This window comes from Orbicella faveolata, unplaced genomic scaffold (genome assembly GCF_042242905.1).
Source record: "Orbicella faveolata isolate gen_17 unplaced genomic scaffold, um_ofav_v1 contig_25, whole genome shotgun sequence".
Classification (NCBI taxonomy): domain Eukaryota; kingdom Metazoa; phylum Cnidaria; class Anthozoa; order Scleractinia; family Merulinidae; genus Orbicella; species Orbicella faveolata.
The window spans coordinates 19,544,143-19,558,252 of NW_028301553.1; the positions used below are offsets into that span (position 1 = coordinate 19,544,143).

The window sequence follows — 14,110 nt, forward strand, 5'->3', positions numbered from 1 at the left end:
AGAGCATAAAACTACATATAAGCACCCTGGTTCTTATTCTCTGCCTTATTCCCTGCCATCCCTTTGAAAAATCTGCCAGAGAATCTCAATTCTCAACATTTGATCACATAACAACATGCACACGAGAACCCACGACATGTGCGTGGATCCGTGTGTATTCATGTCATCAGGGTGGCACAATTTGTTCTAAAAATAGCAACATTGTCCTATATTATAGGTATGCACAGATCCCAAGACTTGCAGTATCTGTCCCTGATTATGGCTCCTGTCTTTAAATGAGTCTTCTAACTGAGTTTCATACTGGGCCACAAGAATGTTTTGGTTGGACATTATGGATTGATAAGTTGTGGTGCTGATGTTTCTTTGGCGTATTGACGAGCAAATGTCTCAATGAGTTGAAGACTCTTCACATTCATTCTCTACACAGTCACACATTCAGTCGTCTAAACAGCTACACTATTGAGCAATGACTCGGCAACACATGCTGACTGCAATGAGCATCAAATCCGTCGGAAACGAGGAAAAGTCGAAAATGTTTCAACACATTACGTTGCAGCAGTCGATATGTCAGAAAAATCGATATTCAATTTGTTTTCAATGTAACTTTGCAGTGAGGTTTTATTGTTTGGCCCTTTCTTTTAAGTTTAAACAACCTCAAACTACACAAAACATAAGCTATTCTGACCCCTAAAATAACAAAAACAATAACATTAACAATAACATTAACAATAACAATAACATAACAATAACATTAACATAACTATAACGATAATAACAATAACATAACACTAACAATAACATTAATTATAACAATAAAATTAATAATAACAATAAAATTAACAATAACATTAACAACAACAATAACAATAACATAAATTTAACAAGAACATAACAAGAACATAACAATAACAATAAAAAAAACAATATAACAATAACATAACAATAACATAACAATAATATTAACAATAACATAACAATAACATTAACAATAACATAACAATAACAACATAACATTAACAATAACATAACCATAACATAACAATAACATTAACAATAACATAACAATAACATTAACAATAACAATGATATTAACAATAACATTAACAATAACAAAACAATGACATTGCAATAACATAACAATAACATAACAACAACATTAACAATAACATAACAACATTGCAATAACATAACAATAACATAACAATAATATTAACAATAACAACAATAACATAACAATAACATAACAATAACATAACAACAAGAACATAACATTAACAATAACATAACAATAACAATAACAAAAAAATAACATTGCAATAACATAACAATAACATAACAATAACATTGCAATAACATAACAATAATATTAACAATAACATAACAATAACATAACAATAACATAACAATAACAATGATATTAACAATAACATTAACAATAACAAAACAATGACATTGCAATAACATAACAATAACATAACAACAACATTAACAATAACATAACAACAACATTGCAATAACATAACAATAACATAACAATAATATTAACAATAACAACAATAACATAACAATAACATAACAATAACATAACAATAACATAACAACAAGAACATAACATTAACAATAACATAACAATAACAATAACAAAAAAATAACATTGCAATAACATAACAATAACATAACAATAACATAACAATAACATTGCAATAACATAACAATAATATTAACAATAACATAACAATAACATAACAATAACATAACAATAACATTAACAATAACATAACAGTAACAACAATAATATTAACAATAACATAACAATAACATTAACAATAACATAACAATAACATTAACAATAACATAACAATAACATAACAATAACATAACAATAACATAACAATAACATAACAACAACATTAACAATAACATAACAACATTGCAATAACAACAATAACATAACAATAACATAACAATAACATTAACAATAACATAACAATAACATAACAATAATATTAACAATAACATAACAATAATATTAACAATAACATAACAATAACATAACAATAATATTAACAATAACAACAATAACATTAACAATAACATAACAATAATATTAACAATAACATAACAATAACATAACAATAACAATGATATTAACAATAACATTAACAATAACAAAACAATGACATTGCAATAACATAACAATAACATAACAACAACATTAACAATAACATAACAACAACATTGCAATAACATAACAATAACATAACAATAATATTAACAATAACAACAATAACATAACAATAACATAACAATAACATAACAATAACATAACAACAAGAACATAACATTAACAATAACATAACAATAACAATAACAAAAAAATAACATTGCAATAACATAACAATAACATAACGATAACATAACAATAACATTGCAATAACATAACAATAATATTAACAATAACATAACAATAACATAACAATAACATTAACAATAACATAACAGTAACATAACAATAATATTAACAATAACATAACATTAACAATAACATAACAATAACATTAACAATAACATAACAATAACATAACAATAACATAACAATAACATAACAATAACATAACAATAACATAACAACAACATTAACAATAACATAACAACATTGCAATAACATAACAATAACATAACAATAATATTAACAATAACAACAATAACATAACAATAACATAACAATAACATAACAACAAGAACATAACATTAACAATAACATAACAATAACAATAACAAAAAAATAACATTGCAATAACATAACAATAACATAACAATAACATTGCAATAACATAACAATATTAACAATAACATAACAATAACATAACAATAACAATGATATTAACAATAACATTAACAATAACAAAACAATGACATTGCAATAACATAACAATAACATAACAACAACATTAACAATAACATAACAACAACATTGCAATAACATAACAATAACATAACAATAATATTAACAATAACAACAATAACATAACAATAACATAACAATAACATAACAAGAAGAACATAACATTAACAATAACATAACAATAACAATAACAAAAAAATAACATTGCAATAACATAACAATAACATAACAATAACATAACAATAACATTGCAATAACATAACAATAATATTAACAATAACATAACATAACAATAACATAACAATAACATTAACAATAACATAACAGTAACAACAATAATATTAACAATAACATAACAATAACATTAACAATAACATAACAATAACATTAACAATAACATAACAATAACATAACAATAACATAACAATAACATAACAATAACATAACAACAACATTAACAATAACATAACAACATTGCAATAACATAACAATAACATAACAATAATATTAACAATAACAACAATAACATAACAATAACATAACAATAACATAACAATAACATAACAACAAGAACATAACATTAACAATAACATAACAATAACAATAACAAAAAAATAACATTGCAATAACATAACAATAACATAACAATAACATTGCAATAACATAACAATAATATTAACAATAACATAACAATAACATAACAATAACAATGATATTAACAATAACATTAACAATAACAAAACAATGACATTGCAATAACATAACAATAACATAACAACAACATTAACAATAACATAACAACAACATTGCAATAACATAACAATAACATAACAATAATATTAACAATAACAACAATAACATAACAATAACATAACAATAACATAACAATAACATAACAACAAGAACATAACATTTACAATAACATAACAATAACAATAACAAAAAAATAACATTGCAATAACATAACAATAACATAACAATAACATAACAATAACATTGCAATAACATAACAATAATATTAACAATAACATAACAATAACATAACAATAACATAACAATAACATTAACAATAACATAACAGTAACATAACAATAATATTAACAATAACATAACAATAACATTAACAATAACATAACAATAACATTAACAATAACATAACAATAACATAACAATAACATAACAATAACATAACAATAACATAAGAATAACATAACAACAACATTAACAATAACATAACAACATTGCAATAACATAACAATAACATAACAATAATATTAACAATAACAACAATAACATAACAATAACATAACAACAAGAACATAACATTAACAATAACATAACAATAACAATAACAAAAAAATAACATTGCAATAACATAACAATAACATAACAATAACATTGCAATAACATAACAATAATATTAACAATAACATAACAATAACATTAACAATAACATAACAATAACATTAACAATAACATAACAATAACATAACAATAACATAACAATAACATAACAATAACATAAGAATAACATAACAACAACATTAACAATAACATAACAACATTGCAATAACATAACAATAACATAACAATAATATTAACAATAACAACAATAACATAACAATAACATAACAACAAGAACATAACATTAACAATAACATAACAATAACAATAACAAAAAAATAACATTGCAATAACATAACAATAACATAACAATAACATTGCAATAACATAACAATAATATTAACAATAACATAACAATAACATAACAATAACAATGATATTAACAATAACATTAACAATAACAAAACAATGACATTGCAATAACATAACAATAACATAACAACAACATTAACAATAACATAACAACAACATTGCAATAACATAACAATAACATAACAATAATATTAACAATAACAACAATAACATAACAATAACATAACAATAACATAACAATAACATAACAACAAGAACATAACATTAACAATAACATAACAATAACAATAACAAAAAAATAACATTGCAATAACATAACAATAACATAACAATAACATAACAATAACATTGCAATAACATAACAATAATATTAACAATAACATAACAATAACATAACAATAACATAACAATAACATTAACAATAACATAACAGTAACATAACAATAATATTAACAATAACATAACAATAACATTAACAATAACATAACAATAACATTAACAATAACATAACAATAACATAACAATAATATTAACAATAACATAACAATAACATAACAATAACATTAACAATAACATAACAATAACATTAACAATAACATAACAATAACATAACAATAACATTAACAATAACATAACAATAACATTAACAATAACATAACAATAACATAACAATAATATTAACAATAACATAACAATAATATTAACAATAACATAACAATAACATAACAATAATATTAACAATAACATAACAATAACATTAACAATAACATAACAATAACATAACAATAACATTAACAATAACATAACAATAACATAACAATAATATTAACAATAACATAACAATAACATTAACAATAACATAACAATAACATTAACAATAACATAACAATAACATAACAATAACATAACAATAACATTGCAATAACATAACAATAATATTAACAATAACATAACAATAACATTAACAATAACATAACAACAATATTAACAATGACATAACAATAACATTAACAATAACAATAACATAACAATAACATTAACAATAACATAACAATAACATAACAATAATAACAATAACATAACAATAACATTAACAATAACATAACAATAACATAACAATAATATTAACAATAACATAACAATAACATTAACAATAACATAACAATTACATTAACAATAACATTAACAATAACATAACAATAATATTAACAATAACATAACAATAACATTAACAATAACATTAACAATAACATAACAATAACATTGCAATAACATAACAATAACATTAACAATAACATTAACAATAACATTAACAATAACATAACAATAACATTAACAATAACATAACAATAACATTGCAATCACATAACAATAACATAACAATAACATAACAATAACATTAACAATAACATTAACAATAACATAACAATAACATTGCAATAACATAACAATAACATTAACATAACAATAACAATAACAACATTAGAGATTTGTAACTTTGCGGTGAGGTTTTTTATTTTTGTTTTGCCCTTTTAAGTTTGAACAACCTCAAACTACACAAAACATAAGCTGTGAAAAACATTTTTACACAAGAAAAATTTATACTTCCGTTAACTTTTAATCCTGGGTTAGCGTTAACTACTTAACAATTAGACCTGTAGCCTGCAAGGGCTACAGGTCAATAGCCCGTGAGGTGGAGCCCAATTACTTTTACTTTTATAGTGAACTGAAGAGATATAGTTTATTTAATCTGAATTTATCGGACTTTTTGTGCACTGTGTCAACATATATAATATATGTATCATTGCCTGTGATTATAGTGCAGTACCTTACTGTACTTCCAAAAAATTGTCTGTGAACTCTTTCATTACTGGTCAATGGGGTGAAACTGGCTCTCGGATATTATTGGGAATACTCTGCAAAAATACCTATAAAACAGTTCATCAGAAGTGAAGTATGCCATTAATCAATTGAGAACCCAGGCCTTGCGTCTAATTGTTACAAATTATTTTAATTTTTGCAACAATTAATATTCTTTTTACATATTTACACCAAATTCCACTATCATAGCAAGTTAGTTCAAAAATATGTGAGAAAAAGAAAGCTCAATTTGATGATCAAACTTAGAAAGCACTCTAGCTAGGATATGCAGGTTATGATCCCAAACAGGTGGTCCATGATATATTATGCACAGAAGACATTTTCCTAAATGATGAGGGTAGAGTGGTTTGTCACAAGGAATGGCTGCTTTCTATTGTATCACACTACATGCACTCAATTATCAGTGCACTGAAATTAAACATCTCTCAGTAGCTAAAAAAATGTTATAATATTATCTTAAAAGTTGAGACCAGGCAGCCATACCATACCAAAGTTCTAAACTGGTCACTTCTCTTTTAAATGAAAATCCTGTCAAATAATAATTTTGCTGAGAAATTTCCAACCAATAAAGCAGTGATCATCATGCTCATATTCAAGGCCCATTTACACTACAGCTCATTCTTAGTATGAATCAAATATTTAAAAAAGACAATTATTGAAACATGCTATCCCACCACTTAACCTGTATTTCAGGGTTCGAAATTTTTGTGTCTAGTTGAGCCTAAGAATAACCGTTTGAAAGAAAACTTAACATTATTGTAATGCAAAGTTTCAATACTGACTGTGGACTTGTTTCACATTTTCTTTGTTTAATGCTCAGGACCGAATAGTTACCATAGGAATGATAAAAAGTTTTAAGATTTACACAAAATTTGAAAAAAAAAAATCCCTTGAGTTGACTATCATTTAGGGCTTATCTTCCGTCTTAATAGCCTTGACAAATTGGGCTGTCGTTTCGGGAAAACATCAATAGTCATTCAGTAATTCTGGACAACCACAAAAGTGATGAGTTTGAATTGGGCCTTATACCAAAATGAGATAGGTATGTAACATGAGACATGCATATAGGCAAAACAGATGACCACAAACAAATAGCTTTACATTACAGAAACAAAACAATACAAAGTAAAAGTAATATCGTTCAAAATTTTAAACTGAAAGCTCCTTACAAAGGTTTCAGACAAGATGGATCTCACATTAAGAAAAGCTTTGGAAACAGCTGTGTCATCCAGGCAAAATTTCTCTTTCCACTTAATGAAACCTCTTGAGACTCTAGCTTTTCTCAAAATAAGCGATTCATAAAAATGTTTACTTCTACTTGTTAATGGATTAAAACGTTTTTCCCACACTGAAATTCTAAGGAGTTCAATCCATTCTCATTAAACTCTAAACGTTTTAGATCGGGAGGAATAGCCTGGCAAATTCCGGTCCAAACTAAGAAATTTGACGGTTTCAAACCTTTTCTTTTCTTTTCTTTTTTAATAGCATATGTTTGCAGATTAAAAACCCAGTTTCTACATAATGTGGATAGTAGATGGTTTTATAATCTATCTTAAATGTTTATATTGTTCCATATAATACACTCATATATTAGAAGTTTTGCTGAAAATTCTGTTCTAAAATCTGCCCACCACCAAAGGAGTTCTTAATTATAAAATATAGAGTTAATTAACTTTACTCAGTGTGAAAGAAAGTTCTTCATGTTCATGTATAAGTAATTGTATCTAGTACTAATATTTGTATTTTTGCGAGACCCCTGCCTTGGCGGCCGCTATTTTGTGATCGTTATATACAGGTAAAAGATAATGAAATTGTGGATTCAGGAAGTCTAAAGGGTGACCCCGTCTGTTATATACAGGTGACCACTATTTGCAGGTCAACTTAACAATAAATATAAGGGACGATTTTTGGGAAGTTGTTCAGTGACCGTCATACACAGGGTGACCGCTATGTACAGGGCCATTATATACAGGTTTGACTGTATAATATGTATATAATGTTATCATGTGTTATTAGCTGTCATAGCTATAAAATTGTGTACTTCTCTTGTATTAATATTTTATACTCATATATGAATTTAATTATTACATTCTTAACCTCAGATAATGCAATTCTAGCTTTCTGATTGAACTGAATGCGGCAAATGTCACTCAGCATAACATTTTTCGCAGGAAGCCAAGTTTTGTAGACAAACAAATGGATGAAAAGAGCAAATTCGGTGAGCTATCTACACAAGAAATACAATAAATTATGGACAATGCCGTCCCAGTAGCAACAAAAAAAGCCACAATGTTCGGCATGAGATTATTTAACGGTACATATGATGGTATCCATTAAGTTTCCCTTAAAAGTTGCAAAATTTCCAATATTACTGTTCAGATCTTTCGCATTCATTGAAGATTTTACCTTAATGTTACAGTATGTCTTGCTACAGCTATAGTCCTGGTGGCACCAAATTTTCAAAAATTATTGAAGAAATGTCAAAAGAAGAATGAATGTTTGCCTGAAGTGTTTAGTTACATGTCTGTGACAAGAAAGATGGCACATATTACAAAAGTTCATCAATGAAATCCAGTAGAGCCGCCATGGATCATTTCCTTTGCTCTTGCTACAAAACAAATTGTTTTCCATTATCTCTGACCCTGCTTTTACTAAAGCAAACAAAGTATTAGATCATTATTTTGTAAAACACCTCAGGAAGACAGGCAACATTGCCAGCATAGTCCATAAGAAACCAATTTGCAATGAGCAGATGAAGAAACTGTTCCACAGTGGTGAGCTCGGACTGGCCGAGAGCAAGAATTCCTACACAGCTACAGAGCATGACCTAGTTTTACCTTTGTCAGTTTTTTAGGACGAGAGAATCAACGCCAGCGAATGCCAACAATTCTATTGTTGCGAAGAACTCCTCAAGAAATTGAGTATTTTGAACTGAACCAAGGTTGGCCCAGTTCTTAACCAGCCACAAAAGCCATCAAGGTAGCCTCAGAGATTCTGAAGATGAGTCCAAAACTAAGATAGTCTCTGTCCATGATTCTGAAACTTGCCAGCAATCAGCTACACTCATGCAGCTTGAAATACTAAGGCATTCGCAACACGAGAACGGTGAAATAGTTCTTGCCGAGAATAATTTTAGCACAACGTCTGTGTCACATGGCAATCAAAGTTTTCTGTAGTATTTGTGCAAGTGCACAATTATTACACTTCTAGATGACTCAAACTTGAACACTTTTCAAACTTTCTGACCAAGGTCGTATCTCCACCATTTGGTAGACATTTCTTGAATTCTACTTGATTGTAATTTTAGTTCAGCAGAATTGCTTGCTTGGCTTTCAAATTTTCTACCTGTTGTTGTTTTTGTCTCATCAACTTCTGTTTGTTTTGTAAAATTAAAACAGAATCCAATAAAATGAAACAATAATTTTCAAGTATGCAAGCATACAGAATTTAATAATGAAATTTAATAAAACAATCATTCCATTTGCACTTGTTGGATATGAGATTGGTCACAGCCAACTGGGCCCTACGGGCCTCGTTGGCTATTTACCATCTCATATCCAATGTGTTCTCATGGAATAATTGTTAATTATTATCCAACTGCAGCAAATACTGTCCAAATAACAATACAGATATACAGCGACATTGTACAGTTATTTGTACAGAAGAAAACCTGTCTGCTGTACAGGTCGGCACATGCATGCAAAACTGTCACACTCTCCTTCTTTCATTAATAAATTTATTGACTACAGCAGTTGGATAATAAATCTCTTATTAGATGTTTTGGTGTGTAGTATCGCTGTATATTTTTACTTGTTTGTATTTTGACTCACCCATACAGCACAGCTCGTAAAAATATACAGCGATATTACACACCAAAACGTCTAATAAGATATATATGTTTAACAAGATCGCTTTTTTACTGAAATTTTGAAATCGTTTATACGCTTTGCGTATCCACGACTATAAAACTGCTTCTTCAGAGGCATTATGACCCTAGTGATTTCAGAAAACTGATCCTGATCTGGATAATCCTAAAGGAACCCAACCTCAGTAAATCTGTTCAATTTCGAATGTTTCACTGCCCTTCAATAACTGGAGCCTTTTTGCGCTGATGTTAATAACTTCAATAAAATCAATAAAAATAATTTAAAAATCAATACTCACAGAGTATCCCTTCATAAATTTCCGATCCAATTTTAATAATTTCAATTGATTTTTATCAATCATCAATTTTATCGATTCAACAAGCCAGTACTAATGACACAAGGCAGCCCAGAGGGCTTTTGATTTATGTCATTTATGGCGCAGACATTTTCGTAGATTTCTTCAGGTCCTTTAGGTGTACGGCAATTGTGTTCTATAGCATTGCCAGCTCTACTCTGTCTACTTTCTTACATTACAAATAATATTATTTCCAACTGTTCAGCTAGTTCAGAGTCGTTGCCATGGATGCCTATATTCTATGCAGTATAAAGTTGGGTTTTGGCTACCATCTACAATCTTGGACAAAAGGAGTTGGGACAGTTAAGCTAGATCACATATCTCCCATCCCCCCTAATCAATGTTGGAAAACGTCACATTTTTTTCAACAAAAAGGGGAAAAATATCAACATTGTAAGTGGGGGGAGGGGAGAACTTGCTTCATGTCCCAACTTTTTTGTCTGGGATTGTCTGAAACAAGATAAAGGATGTCAAACAACTCGCTGTAAAACAGGTTGGAGAAAAGGGGAGTTGTGCCATCTCGCGGGTACAGCTAACGGGTGCTACTAAAAAGAAACAACATGCAACGACAAGTTTTAACTGTGTAGGCACTTAAGAACGTAAAGTCATCTTTCTAAATGACCTTCTAACGGTAGGCGATTGATAAGTCCGTGACATGAAACTCTATTGCTTCTCGAGGGGCAAACTGCTCACTTGTTCGCCCTTAAAATCCAACTATGCACAAGACATTGTGTTTGAAAAGGATGTTTCTATATCCTGCACTGAAAAAGAGAATCTGGTCCACGTCTTTAGAGGGGTGGTTGATTTGCATGAAACAGAAATGATGCAAATTCAGTTGAAACAGTGGGTACCGAGCAAGTGGATATTTTCGCCTTGTTGTAGCTGTTTCACGGAGTTTATCAGTGGATAGCAATAAAGCGTTGCTGCTACCTAAACGTGATTAAATTATGCACGTCTCTCTTCATTTTCCTTTTCAATACTGGAACGTGTATAAAGCGAGGTGTGTTCTCAGCTTCAGAAGTGTCACCGGGTTAACCGCCGCAATTAATCCTTACGATTGACCATGGTGGTAAAACATTTTGGTTCCAAACTGCTTCATGTCATTCAAATTATACCTTTTTCCGCTTGAAAGGAATTATGAAAACCTATGTAACATTGTTTGGGATCAAGAACTAGCAAAACAGAGCTTTGCGAGAAGGTTTATATGGTTAACTGTTCAATTGAAGTAGAAAGGATAGTTATGTAGTTAACTTATTGTCTCCGGCAAATGGTTAACCATATTTCAAGTGTCAAACTTGACTATTTTGCCATCAAATTGCTTCCATCCTGCATTTCAAATGATTTGAAGTGAGAAATTTTTGTACCTTCTGCCAATTGGGAAGAACAGTAAAGGTTAGGTTGAAAAATGCTGACTTTCAAATGGTTAACCGTTGTCACTATTCGTGCGCGTTATTTAAATGCATGGAACCTGGAAGTTGTTGTGTCGCGTGTAATCGTGATATATCTGATTACTGTACACGGATAAGCTTCAATCAATTTATTTAATGAAGACTATTTTGTGAAACAACACTAAGAGCTTCTACTTTGCAAATTAATAATCCTGGAAAATGTCCTAAATAATAGACACAAGCTCTAACCTTCCTTTGAATGCCATTTTGCTTGAGACAGATCACAAATTTCGTTTTATTACAGGCAGTTACGAGTTATATTCCATGAATATCTGCACCGAGCCTTAATCTAGATTAACGTAGGAAAGTTCTGTCCAATGTACAGAAGCAAAGTGTACTTTATTGACCCGAAATCAAAATTCTAAAATATTGTGATGCCATGACGATCGTTGGCGTTACCATCCCTAGAAAATTTCTCGCATATCTCTTTCAGACAATCCTGGACAAAAGTAGTTGGTATAGTTGAGCTAGATCACGTATCCCCCATCCCCTAATCAATGTTGGAAAACGTCACATTTTTTTTAACAAACAGGGGAAAAATCTCCTGATTATCAACATTGTAAGTGGGGGAGGGAAGAACTTGCTTTGTGTCCCAACTTTTTGGTCTGGGATTGTAGAACATTGACAAGATGTCTTGAAGTGCCTATGAAGTAAAAAATAATTCCTGCTTATTTGAAAGGCTTTTCAAAGTAAAGAAGAATGGCGTTTTCCTTTTTGGAATATCTTTTCTCGTGTTAGAGATATTCACGTTTTTCTATTATGCACATGAGGAAAGTGATGATGTCATAGATGGTTCCACTAAAACAGCACAACACTCAATTGAGAATAACTCTAAAAATATTAAAGCAGTGTTCTTCAAACTTGGCACCAGAAATGTACATCACAAAAGAAACAGAATGACTCCTACTATGTTGTTGCCATGCAAACACTCTTGGCTCCAGTCTCTTTCTGTGAAAAACCAAGTGTCCCCATTTGCAACCTTTTAAAGTGGGACAGAGGGTCTTGCTCGGAGCACACATGGTTCCCATATTGTCTTAACTCCCCCCATTAGATTGGTGGGAGTGGATGATCCTTGTTTAAGATAAAATCTGGGAATTTTAGTCTTAATTAAAACAGAACTAGCAGCATAACTGTTGTCATAGCAATGGCACGATGGGTGTCATTATGTTTCTTTTGTGATGTACATTTCTGGTCCCAAGTTTAAAGAACACTGCTTTAATATTTCTAGAGTTATTCTCGATTGAGCGTTGTGCTCTTTTAGTGGAACCACCTATGACGTCATCACTTTCCTTACAAAAACATAAATATCTCTAAAATGAAAAAAAGATATTCCAAAAACGAAAATGCCATTCTTCTTTACTTTGAAAAGCCTTTCAAATAAGCATCAATTATTTTTTACTTCATAGGCACTTTAAGCCAGCTATTGTCTCTGGGTCTGCATTACAAATCATGTACTCGCCAGCTCTACTCTACATTTTGGTCATAAGATCTTCTGCATTAAAAACGATGCTTTTCTACTGCTCTATGTTTTAGGAACTTTTACTAAAAACTATTTTCTGTGCTGTAAATTGTACCACACTACAGTGGTATGTTATACTCATGACTTCATCAGCACAGAAACTGTGCACTTCTGTGGCTCCACGTTTTCATCACCCGCACGACTAATCTACATCCTCAGAAGTGCATACAGTTCACAATACAGAAAGCAGGAAAAAATTAAAACCTTGAGTCATATTTTTTTCCTGATACAAGGGAACAGCACTGCATGAATTATGCTCAATTTCGGGATGTCAATCATGCTTGAACAAGAATTCTTTTAATTTACATTGACCACTATGATGCTTCAAAGTCTAGTCTAATAATTTGCAGCTTCACTCAGCATCATGGAGTCAAAAGCAACATTTAAATAGTTTTAATACTACAAAGCATTAACAAATCT

General features: G+C 29.3%; 1 protein-coding gene across 1 annotated transcript in view; it reads right to left on the reverse strand.

The window, feature by feature from the left end:
* The window catches only part of LOC110066529 (eukaryotic translation initiation factor 4E type 2-like), a 95,098-nt gene that overhangs the window by 19,280 nt on the left and 61,708 nt on the right, over positions 1-14,110 (reverse strand). The window lies entirely within an intron of this gene.